The sequence below is a fragment of the Triticum dicoccoides genome, chromosome 6B (genome assembly GCF_002162155.2).
Source record: "Triticum dicoccoides isolate Atlit2015 ecotype Zavitan chromosome 6B, WEW_v2.0, whole genome shotgun sequence".
Taxonomy (NCBI): Eukaryota; Viridiplantae; Streptophyta; class Magnoliopsida; order Poales; family Poaceae; genus Triticum; species Triticum dicoccoides.
In genome coordinates this window covers 93,838,507-93,851,307 of record NC_041391.1, presented here as the reverse complement: position 1 = coordinate 93,851,307, position 12,801 = coordinate 93,838,507, and positions in this window count along the sequence as shown.

The following is a 12,801-nucleotide window of genomic DNA, read 5'->3' as shown; positions in this document are numbered from 1 at the left end:
TCATCAACATAAATAAGCATAAAAATGGTGACTCCATGCCGATGATAAAAGAACAATGAGGTATCTCCCTTGGAAGTAGCAAAACCAAGAGACTGTAACTTGGAGTACAAACGATAATACCATGCTCTAGGTGCTTGTTTAAAACCATAGATTGCTTTATCAACCTTGCAAACGTGTCGTGGTAAAGCTGAACTTTCATACCCTGGAGGCTGCCCCATAAACACCTCTTCTTCCAGAACACCATGCAAAAACACATTCTTTACATCTAGTTGTCGCATGCACCAATTTATAGATATTGCAACTAAAAGAATCAATATGATAGTAGCAGCTTTTACCACAGGGCTAAAGGTATCCTCGTAATCAATTCCGTACCTTTGCTGAAAGCCTTTGGCCACAAGGCATGCCTTGTACCTGTTAATCGTGCCATCAGATTTGCGTTTTACCTTGTACACCCACTTGCAGTCAATCACGTTTCTCCCTCTGACCGGTGGAACCAAGCGCCATGTCTTGTTTGCTATAAGGGCTGAAAATTCTTCATCCATGTTCTGCTTCCACTTGGGATCACCAAGAGCATCGTGCAGATTCTTCGGTTCACCTGTGGCACAAAAAGAGCCCAAACAAACACAAACATCTTTATATACCTTGGGTTTGGCAATACCACTTTGTGACCGAGTATGTGATCGGGCAGGAGGAGGTGGAGCTGGTCGAGCTCGCTGTATTTGTAGGTGATTTTGCATAGAGGAGACAGCGGAGTCGGACGCAGCAGATGCAGCAGTAGAAGATCCCGAATCCCCCTCATGTAGCGACCCAGGGGGATCTGGTGCGGCAGCCGGTGACAAACTAACACTTGGTAGCTCCAAAGTGGCCACAGGGTGAGAGGGGGACCGCGCCGCGCCAGACTCCGCACACCCCGCCTCGTGGAGGCCACGTGGGCCGCGCCCGGTCGCCCTCCAGGGGACCGCATGCCCTCCTAGGCCGGAGACAACGCGGGAGTGCGCCCGGCTGGCCCACCAGGAGACATCGGGTCAGGGCGCCCGCCTAGCCACCCGCCTGCTGGCGCGGTTCCCGGCGAGGATTCGCCTGGCGCTACTGCGGACACGGATCCCGCGGCCAATTTGCCTGGTGCAGCTGCAGCCACCAATCCCGAGGCCACCTATGGATCTTTTGTAGCTGCATGAGAGTTCTCAGTTTGCTGGATAAAATCATAAGAGTTTTCACCAAAATCTTCAATGTTTGGTTGCCCTGTTTCCTGCACACTTTCAACTGGGTTATTAGCATTGGACAAGGACATATTGTCAGCAGCAAATCAGCTCCCCCTTGAGCAAAGTTAGGAGATGGCAAGAGGTAGGAGGGCAGGAGGAGCAATTCTTTGCGAAGTTGAGCACCGGCATTGGAGCGGAGGATTGCGAAGGGAAAAACTTGCTCATCAAAAATAACATCACGGGAAACATAGATACGACCAGAGGAGATATCAAGACACTTGTAGCCCTTATTAAGGGTACTGTACCCTAGGAAGGCGCATTGCTTGGACCTAAACTCAAGCTTGTGCTTGTTGAAAGGGCGCAAGTTTCACTAGTAGAAAAGGGGGCAAAGGTCCAGGCCTGGTCAGCCCATTAGTCCCGGTTTAGTCCAGAACCGGGACCCATGGTGGCATTGGACCCGGTTCGTGAGCCCCCGGGGCCGGCCGGGCCACGTGGGTCATTGGTCCCGGTTCGTCTGGACCTTTTGGTCCCGGTTGGTGGGACGAACCGGGACCAATGGGCCTCGCTCCTGGCCCACCACCATTGGTCCCGGTTGGTGGCTTGAACCGGGACCAATGGCTGCCCTTTAGTCCCGGTTCATGCCACCAACCGGGACCAATGAGGTGCCTATATATACCCCCTCGCTTAAGAGCAGAGCACACTGCTCTGTTTTTTCTGCCGCCGAGGGGGAGAGGGCTTGGTGGTGCTCTAGCTCACCTCCTATGCACACAAGGTGTTCGATGGAATGCCCGAGCCACACTACTTAAGCTTTCTCCTCTCCAAGCTCGACCTCCAAGCTCCATTTTCCTTAATATTTGTCTAGGTTTAGCGGTCCGTCACGCCCCGTCCCCGTCTTCACCGCCGTCGATCACTCGCGCCGATCTCATCGTCGGCACCACCGTGGTGAGCCTCTTGTTCTTATCTTCTTTCTGAAAGGAAAAACATTCTTACTTGTATGTTTAGATAGATACTTGTATTATTTTCTTACTTTTATTATTGCATCTTATATAGTGCGATGGTTTTGGTATCCGCCCCCGTTAGCCCTCGTCCTGTCTATGATTCGGATGTGGTATATATTATCTTTTCATAACTATTGGTTCATTTATTGTTTATGACAATTATGCCGACCAACGTGACATAGATTTTATTTATCTAGGAGGTTGTTGAACCAGAAATTCCAACCGACCATATTGTCGAGAGGTTAAATTTAGTTGAAGAAGAAAACAATTTCTTGAAGGAAAAAATAAGAAAAATTGAGGAGGAGAAGATGATATTGGAGTTGCATGTTGCGGATGTCGTCGATGATCACAAGATCAAGATGGATGCAATGCGCTTGAAGATTAGAAAGATTAGAAAATATGCCATTCATACCGAGGCTTGGTATCATTATGCCGTTGGACCAGTTGTTACCTTGGTTGTGATTAGGATCGCATTTGTTTTCGCATTGAAATGTTTTACATAGTTTCAATGTATGGTTTAATTAATTTAGATGCTCTGCAAAGCTTTATGTTGTTAGATGAGAACTATGTATGTACTTTGGTTTTAATGTGATGATGAACTTCTATTGATTTGGTCACTTAATTATCTATTCATGATGTTCTGTAATGATTTTTGACACACTTAATTATATACAGTGCACGCAGATGAACCGGCAACGGATGTACGGTGACAGACACACCTCCGAGTATATTAAGGGCGTGTATGATTTTCTCGAAGTGGCTGAGGCAAACAAGCAGAATGGTTTTATGTGTTATCCATACCCTATATGTGGGAATACGAAGTCTTACTCTAACCGGAAAATCCTTCACACCCACCTGCTTTACAAGGGTTTCATGCCACACTATAATGTTTGGACGAGGCACGGAGAAATAGGGGTTATGATGGAAGACAGCGAAGAAGAAGAGTACGATGACAACTATGTGCCCCCTGAATACGGTGATGCTACTGAACATCAAGAGGAACCAGACGATATGCACGATGATGCTGCAACGGGCGAAGCTGCTTAAGATCAAGAGGAACCAGACGATGTGCCCGATGATGATGATCTCCGCCGGGTCATTGTCGATGCAAGGACGCAATGCGAAAGTCAAAAGGAGAAGCTGAAGTTCGATCACATGTTAGAGGATCACAAAAAAGGGTTGTACCCCAATTGCGAAGATGGAAACACAAAGCTCAGTACCATACTGGAATTGCTGCAGTGGAAGGCAGAGAATGCTGTGCCTGACAAAGGATTTGAGAAGCTACTGAAAATATTGAAGAAGAAGCTTCCAAAGGATAACGAATTGCCCGACAGTACATACGCAGCAAAGAAGGTCGTATGCCCTCTAGGATTGGAGGTGCAGAAGATACATGCATGCCCTAATGATTGCATCCTCTACCACAGTGCGTACAAGGATCTGAACACATGCCCAGTATGTGGTGTGTTACGGTATAAGATCAGATGAGATGACCCTGGTGATGTTGACGGTGAGCCCCCCAAGAAGAGGGTTCCTGCAAAGGTGATGTGGTATGCTCCTATAATACCACAGTTGAAATGTCTGTTCAGAAACGGAGAGCATGCCAAGTTGATGTGATGGCACAGTGAGGACCGTAAGAAATACGGGAAGTTGAGAGCACCCACTAACGGGTCGCAGTGGCGAAAACTCGAGCGAAAGTACTGGGATGAGTTTGCAAGTGACCCAACACTACAAAAAAATACACTTCCGTGATGATATGTGTTTGTCACAGTAGGTCGCATTTTTTGTCATGCATGTACATCCATGACAAATTTATGACAGAATCAAGATAGTCATACCTGTGCTGTCGTAGAAGTGTTTCATGACATTACCAAAATTATCATCACGGAAGTGTCCACTTCCATGACGATAAATCGCGCGTCACAGAACTGCTTTCGTCAAGGGTGACCGACACATGGCATCCACCGTAACGGAACGCCGCTAAGCTATCGGGTCGGGTTTTGGATCCGATAACCCGTTAACAGCCCCGACCAATGGGGATTTTCCACGTGTAAAATCATCATTGGCTGGAGGAAACACGTGTCTGCTCATCGTTGGGACAGATGTCATCCACTCATTGGACGAAAGGCGCCTATGATATGTTGACACGTGGCACGGCCCAACAGAGGCCCATTCCTGTGAAAAGGCCGACCCGTTTGACTTGGTCAAAATGTGGCGGGACGGCCCATGGAAAGCATGTTAACGCCTTTTCGCATATAGCCCATTTACAGCCCGCTAACCCAAGGCCCGTTATGCTCTATCCAAATTAGGCCCAGTAGCGTCATCTGGGCCACCCAATATGATTCCAGCCTGTTTTCACTTCTGGCCCATGTATGGCCCATGACGTCTTTCGACCCATATGAGGCCCTATGTAACTCTTGGCCTATTAACGGTCCGTGGTGAAACTGGCCCGTAATGAACAGTGTATCACTTTACACCCATTAACGGCCCGTGGTGAAACTGGCCTGTAATGAACAGTGTATCACTTTACACCCATTAACGGCCCGTGGTGAAACTGGCCCGTAATGAATAGTGTATCACTTTATACCCATTAACGGCCTGTTATTCCGTTGGGCCGTTTCCAGCCCATGTTATCTTTCGGCCTTCTCGGAGCCCATTTATTCTTGGGCTCATTTCCAGCATTCGTTTACTTACGGCCCTTTACTGTCATTTTCTGCTTGTGGGCCAAATTCAGCCCGTGGTTACAGTCGGCCCGTTTGTGGTCCATTAATACGTTGGGCCATTTTCATAGCGTCATGAAATACGGCCTATTGATGGCCCGTTATGGTCGGCCCATGAACGGACGATTCCAACTCTAGCCCGTTTAAGGCTATAATGCGGCCTGTTATTGGCCCATGTTATCATACTGCCCGTATAAGGCCCATTGATGATACGACCCGTAGAAAGCCCATTGTTTCTATGGCCCTTAGAAGGCCCATTGTTTCTACGGCCCATAGAAGGCCCACTGTTTCTACGGCCCGTAGGAGGCCCAGTGTCACTACAGTAAATATTAGCCATGGTTATTGTAGCCTAGTTTTAAAAAATAGGTTATTGCAGCCACTAGCAAACCATGGAAAAAGAACTGCAATGACTACAAGCAAACAAATAAACAAGACAACAAGGAAATAAATAAGCAAGCAACTTACGCTAGGCTATCACGGCTATCACATATTACATCCACTGGGCATCAAAGTTCTCCACCAGTGCAAATAAACACGCCGACAAAAGAATATACAAAACTGAGAGCACTTCAGAAGGCACTAGGCCTGGCCAGGAAGGGCCCCCCAAACAGCTGAAGAAGCTGAGTAGACCTCAGTTGTGTCAACGATAGATGCATCAACACTAGATTTAAGGCTTGATGGTGCGCACGGAAGTCCTCTGACATCTTCATTGCATCTTTGACTTAAAGTCGGAGCTGAGCTGAGGCAAGCCTTTCCGCTTTAAGTTGAGACTGAAGAAGTCGAACTGATTAAGGCAGCAACTGCATGGAGGTTGTCTCACACCTGCTGGTGAGTAGCTTCAACTCACTGTCTTCATCAAGGCAGGACCTTGGGGTCATCTCGCTGTCCACAAGATGGTTTGGCTCACTATCTTCCCTAAAGTTCTGCCTGGCGTAAGAGATACGACTCTGAAAGAGAAACAAGGAGGCACGTAACAGGTTTCACAATTATATAAGCAAATAAATGGATCTGTTCTGCATAAGGAACATGGTTTTACAACTACAATTTGAAACTGGTAGTTGTTGCAAACATCCAATCAGATGTAAACAGCAAAGCAAACAGCAGTGGAGGAAATGATGCCTATCCAAATCTATACTAGAACAAATTTTGAAGGCTTGAGAAGGATGAACTTACATTACATGTTAACACAGGCTGGACAAAGCCCTTCTCCATGTTGCTGGAAGGATAATTCAATAAATTCCCCAAAAAAAATTTATAAGCGTTGCCATTATTCTACATTTTGCAAAGAGTAAATATAGATCAAATAATATTGGAAGAAACAGAGGATAATGAAGCTCAGGTGCAGACTGATGATACATAATCAAATAGCAATTAATTAAGTATAGCATTACAAGGCAAAAGGGAGAGAGGTACTGACGAGAGCAATGCAGAGCCCATTATTGTTTTGAGATCGTATGATCCTTTGAGCAAGGAAATTCGTCTGAAATTACTTTTCATACAAGAGAGAAGGTAAGGCACAAGCAGAAATTTAGGAGTTCAAATTTTGAATTGATATCATAGACAGTACCTGACGCTGGGCTCCTAGCAGTTCTAATAGGGGTTTGGCCACTGGAGTAGGGGTAAAGTGTGGTACAGTTGGGCCTGTGTTTTCTGTGGCTGCTGATCTATCTGATTTAACAGGTATCACTACCTTTTCCAAATACATAGTTTGTACTCCTTGAGGATCTGCACTCACCCTCTTCCTTTTGGACATCTATTATGAAAGAACAACATTTGACTGGAAAAACATAGTGTGACGACACATGGAATAGGTACAGAAAATGGATAGGTATGGCATATAATCATATATGATGCTTAAACTAAGTAGATGGTGTAACAAAGTAGAAGTAATGCAAGAGGTCAGATGCAAAATATGTGCGACCAATACAACTTTGCAAAGCTAGAGCAAGCACCTTGATGGGTGAATAAGATAGGCCATCCTCCACCATGCCAAGTTTGTTAGCCAGTGGATCATTCCGCAATATTCCTCTCGTGCGCCCATTCCCATATTCATTTTGATAATGTTCAATATCTAACATGCATGAAAACATAAAAACAAGTGAGACTTTCTTTGTAATGCAGAAGTGATTCTAATCCAATACTGCCTCCCTGTAAACCCCTTTGTGCTATCTCTGTAATTCTTTTAAAAGATGCCATGCATGCTGTAATTTGTTGTGTGCATTACTATAATGTGGCCTACTGCTCAAAATATGAGAGCTCCAGAAGTTATGACACTTCGCAGATGATAGCTTCAACATATAGTAAAGAAGAACAAGTCGACCTGACCTGACAGATTCAAAATATACTAAGGGAGAACAACTCGACCTGACTAGTCGACCGCAAGAGAAGAGTATCATCTTAAAGAAGAGCAGAAGAGCAAGCAGATTGAAGATATTACAAGTCTTTCAATACAATGTCGGTTGGCCACCCATGATGAACCAGAGCGCACAGAGAAATACTATTCTTTTCGGTCTCTCCATATGTGGCTCACATGCATTTCGAAACTAAAGTAGGAACATTTAGCTCACCAATTAAACATCTCTCAGTTTTACTAATATCAGCAATAATATCAGATATGAATTTGTACAACTAAGCTTGTTTAGCTCGATGGGTGGAGCAGTGCTATTACGACACGAACCACGTAGGCTTATTGTGGTCATAATAAAATGGGGAAAACATAAGCATGATGAGTACAGTGTTGACTGTGGCAGTGGGATGGCAGATCTGAAGCTGCAAACCGCGCAAAGGGTAGTTAGCAACCGATGTTTGATTTGAAATAACAACTAAGATTTGGTATGGACAAGAAAGTACAGTCAACAAGTGACAAAGAAATGCAATTCTGTTGTCTCTCTATATGTCGCGACATGCATTTGGAAACTCAAGTGGGACCTTTACCTAACCAATTAAATGTGTCGGTTAACTAATACCAGTATCATATCACAATCATATTTGAACAACTAAGCTTTCGAATTCTGAGTGTTGTGTTGTTTAGCTTGAAGGGTGGAGTAATGCCAGTACGACAGAAAGCACCTACGCAGATCATAGTAGAGTAGATAAAAGGGGAAAACCCTAAGCATCAAGAGAAAAATCAGGAAAGTGAAAATAGCTGGACCAGTGGGTGGCGCACATACTTTTCGAAATGAATATAGGAACATTAGGTGACCAATTAAACGTTCTCTGTTTTAATGATATGAGCATCATATCAGATTCATATTTCAACACGTAAGCTTTGGGTTGAGGTCTTGAGGAGCAGTGCTAGCACGACACGAAGCACCTACGATGATGGTAGTAAATATAAAGGGGGGGAAACCATAAGCTTTACGAGTATAGTGTCCGTGCCATGGCGGATCTGAAGGTGCAAACCGGACAAAGCTACTTCACAACCAATGTTTGCTTTCAACTAGCCACTACGATTTGGTACGGACAAGAAAAGTACAGTAAACAAATTACGATCTATTTTCCGGGTGAGATCAATAACTTAAGCACATATGGAAGAGTACCACCTCTCTTGCGACACCGTGTAGGCCTATGCTGATACGTTGAGGGTGTTGCGGGTGCGATGGCTGTCGGCAGCGGGGAAGAAGACTTTAGACGGCAGACGGCCGGGTCGGGGGATATATCCTATTGCCGTGGACGAGGCGGGCGTAGGAGCGGCAACGGCAAGGTGGACGACGGCGTCGATGAAGTGAGAGGAGGCGATGAAAGGATCCTGGTCCAGTGTCGTGGATGAGAGACGTCCATCTCTTGCAGTGGACGACGGGGTAGGGGTAGCGGCTCCGGCAAGGTGGAGGATGGGGTGGCGGACGGAGGAGGCTGGCCGCAGTGCAGAGGTTGTCGTGCCGCCGACAGTGTATGAATGGGGAAATGGAGGGGAGGGGGATCTCAAACTTTGGGACGCACTTCTCTGAAATAGGGGAAAGTTACGAACTTATCCCCCGTTTAAAATTTCGGACATCGCGTCGGTTGGGGATAGGACGGTAATCTCGCATCTCCCAAATATTTGCCGGTAACTATTTCGGGCGAGGAGAGGGTGTTTTGCCGCCCACAGTTGGTGCCCACGGTGTATGAACGGGGCTGACAGGTAGGGCGGTTGTGTCACGTCTGATGGAAGTTACACATCTGCCCCTATTTAAAATATTAGCCTACATCGCTTTCGGACAAGGAGAATTTGTTTTGCCGCCCACCGTGTATGAAGGGGGAAATGGAGGAAGAGACACATGTCTTTCGGACGAGCTTGAATCAAATGTGTTTTGCCGCCCACGTTTGGCGCCCACCGTGTTTGAATGGGCTCAGAGGCCATCATGTCACGTCTGATTGAAGTTACTAGTCTACCCCTATCGACAACGGTGTAAATCCGGTCGATAAGGATGTACTCAGTGTCAAGGGTGGACAGTAATTTCCATCTAGCAAACACTTTCTTCGGGCAGCCCACAAATTATAGTGGGTGTTTAGCCGCTTCGTTCAAAACTTGGGAGAATTAGCATTCACGTCTGCCCTGGGACCTGCCAACTAAATTCAAATCCAATTTGTATTCGATTACGAATATCCACAGATAATTATACGTTTTGTTATTTATTTCTTCAACACCACAACAAAGATTTATTCCACCTTTATATATGATTATGATTTAGAAATGTCGTGATCTTCGAATTCAGTAGGTTGGATACACTCTGATTCAAACAGTTATTTCATCCAATACAATATGCTCACATGAAAAACAGTTCACCTTATGTCAATCATACAAGTACTGAGGATTACCTCGCCTAAAAAACTCAGATCATTATAACACATGGACAACATGGAATTCCGGACAACATAAGGGGTCTTGCAACATAATCCATTCAGAGACATGACACAACATGCAAGTACAATAATCTAATGACAATTTCAACTGGTATCTAAAGAAGAACAGGGATTACCTTGGGCTTCAGATAGCGGAAACAGCAGGACCTCCTCCGTCTTCAAATGCAACATTCTTACTTCCTCCAATTATTGGGTTGCTTGCATAATGCGTGCCGCTAATTCCGTAATTTCCAGCCTGAAGATAAAGATTACCTCATTCATGGCAGCCACACCATCTCTTTCTGCCTCTAGTAGAGCCTCAAGCACTATAATATTTGTGCTCGGACTGCTCTCCGGCGGTGTTGCCTCTGAACTGCTACCATCTAGTAACATGGATGGCGCACTACTTCCACAAATAGATTCTGGGGTTTTACATTGTGTCCTAGTGTGAACGGCATCCTGAAAGGTTTCCGCTAGACATAAGTAAGATATAGTTATCGTATGATCCAGGTAGTAAGCTTACATGGTAAACGATGGACGAATTATTGCCGAGCATGGAAACTATATTTGAATGGTTCGAAGCAGCATCAGCCGAAAAGAAATTAAAATGGTAAGATGAAACTAGGGATGTAAGTGGCAAATAAACGACATCCGCCAGTCCAATCTAGTTAGTTTTTGCTACCTCCCTAGTTCATTTTCCTCAAAAAAACAAAAACTCTTCTGAACTATCACACCACTAGTGGACTTTAATTGGGATTAAACGGGACCTAGTTGACATCCCTAGTTGAAAGGGAGTGTACAACCGCTATACTTAAGTTGCCAAGGCATCTAAGCAGTTGAAATAATCTGATAAAGCACTTAACAGTGTGGCCTCATATAAACTACGAAGACAGTCTTGTGATGAAGTTGAGAGGAAAAGTTAAGGACTCAAATGAAATAGGCATTCATTTCTTTACGATAGTACAACAGGCACTGCTGACATATTGGCCAACTCAGGTATAGCGTAACAACAAACAAGCATTCGAATCAAGCAATACAGCAAAGCAGACAACTGAACTATTTGAAATTTGGTAGGATTACACGTTGAGGGCACAAGCCAATAAAGCAGCCCACTCGCATTACATTTCACATGTACTAAAACACATTGGCTTACCATATGTTGCTGTGAAGCCTAGCTGCTGTTGCAATGTTCTTTGATGGGGTTGCAATATCGTCAGCATCCCGTGGTTGCAAATCTAGTTGTTGTAGTTTATTCTGCACCATCTATTTAGGTAAAATTAATTTTAATCGCATGCACTGGTCCGAATTGATCATCAATGGTTCATCTAAACTAATGAAAGAAGGGTGTGTGCATACACGACAATATATGTGCTTCCCTCTATTTTTATGCTTGTTCGAGGTGCCGGCCCCAAAAGAAAAAATATTTTGCTTGATGGGGTTGGCAGCTCCATAATTAATAGAAGCATCAAATTAGTCATGCAACTTGGGAAGATCAAGAACACACAAACAAGTAATGAATAGAGGCTCGGAGCAGTGATGTAATAGCTAGCATCAGAAAATGTAGGGTAAAACGAACAAAAAGCAGCGAAACCACATGCTAGTTTGCTGATGTGTAATTAAGCATAGAGAACATTAACCAGTCTGATGGAACCAGCAGGTAGCATCAGAACAAAACTAAAGCATAATAACTATACTAGTATGTATGCACGTGCAATGCACGTCTTAAAAGAATGGTGTGATTTTGGAGTGTGACTCGAAAAAAATATAATGGAGTGATTTTGATAAATGGAATTCCACCCATAATTGTTTTTAATATTCACACAAAAAACTGTACATTCACATCTAAAATACTGGAGGTTCATTAAAAAATTGTATGTTACTCTATTATTTTTTCTTCCCATTCTCCTCCCAAACCTTCTTATCTGGGCTCAAGTCGTCATGCGCTCAAGCAGTAATATAGCCCATGAGGCATCGCATATGGGCCTTTTTTTCCTGGAAGGGCCACGTGAATATTCTAGAACACAACTGAGGCAACAACAGTCTACTGTTCATGGCGAATCCGGCTGATCTTAGCCCTTGGATTTTGGAGACCAACGGTTATGATTGATGCTCTGGATCCATCTCAAAACTGGTACACTATATAGTAGTACAGATATAGATATAGATGTGTAGTGGTATGTAATTTAGCACATGTAGCATGTTCACTGCCAGAAGTATGGCCCTACAGGTGCAAGCAGAATAACGCGTCTCATGAAAAACTGAATGATGCCCTGAAGAAATTCAAAGGTGCGGTGCTTATGCTAGGAAAGTGAACGTAGGCGCCGGCCGTTGGATGATAGTACCTGATTCTCAGTGGCGTATGGGTATCGTTGTCATACTTGATAGCTAAGGATCGTCGATGGTGCCCGTGTTGCGGTTGAGTTTGGGCCGGCTGTCGCCGTCGCTGAAGCGGCTCCAGTGCTACGGCTGCGGCGCCTGTCGACATACAAGAAAGCTCATCTGTGGTAAGTGAACAGTTGCACGATAAAGAGAAAAACCGAAGGAGTACAAATCAAAATAACCTGATGAGGCTGCGGTCTCGGTAAAGCAGGGCCGGTGGAGTTGAATATGGCGTCCGTGGAGGGGGTCCGGTGCAGTGGATGAAGGCTTCGGCGGGCGCGTTGTACAGTGCTTTCGGTGAGGCGGATCTGTTGCCGAGGACGAGGGCTTGTATGAAGGGACAGCGAAGGGGCGGACGAGGGCGCCGGTTAAGCAGATCCGGTGTGGTGGACCATGATGGCGGTCAAGGAGATCTGGAGCGGTGGACAAGCCAGTCGCTGAAGCGGCTCCGATGAAGTGGTGAGTTGGCAGTTGGGGGTTCCAAGGTGCGGAAGGTAGATCCGGTGGGGTGTGAGGTCCACCGCTGCAGCGGAGGACTAGATTTTGTGGCTTGCCGTGGTTGGGGGGGTCGGGGAGGGGAAGGGGAGGGGCTCTGGGGAAGAATGTTGGGGGCAAAGAGGGGAAAACAATGGAGTTACCAAAGCAGCCCTTTTCTGTTCATGTGGCAGGGGTCAAACAGGAATA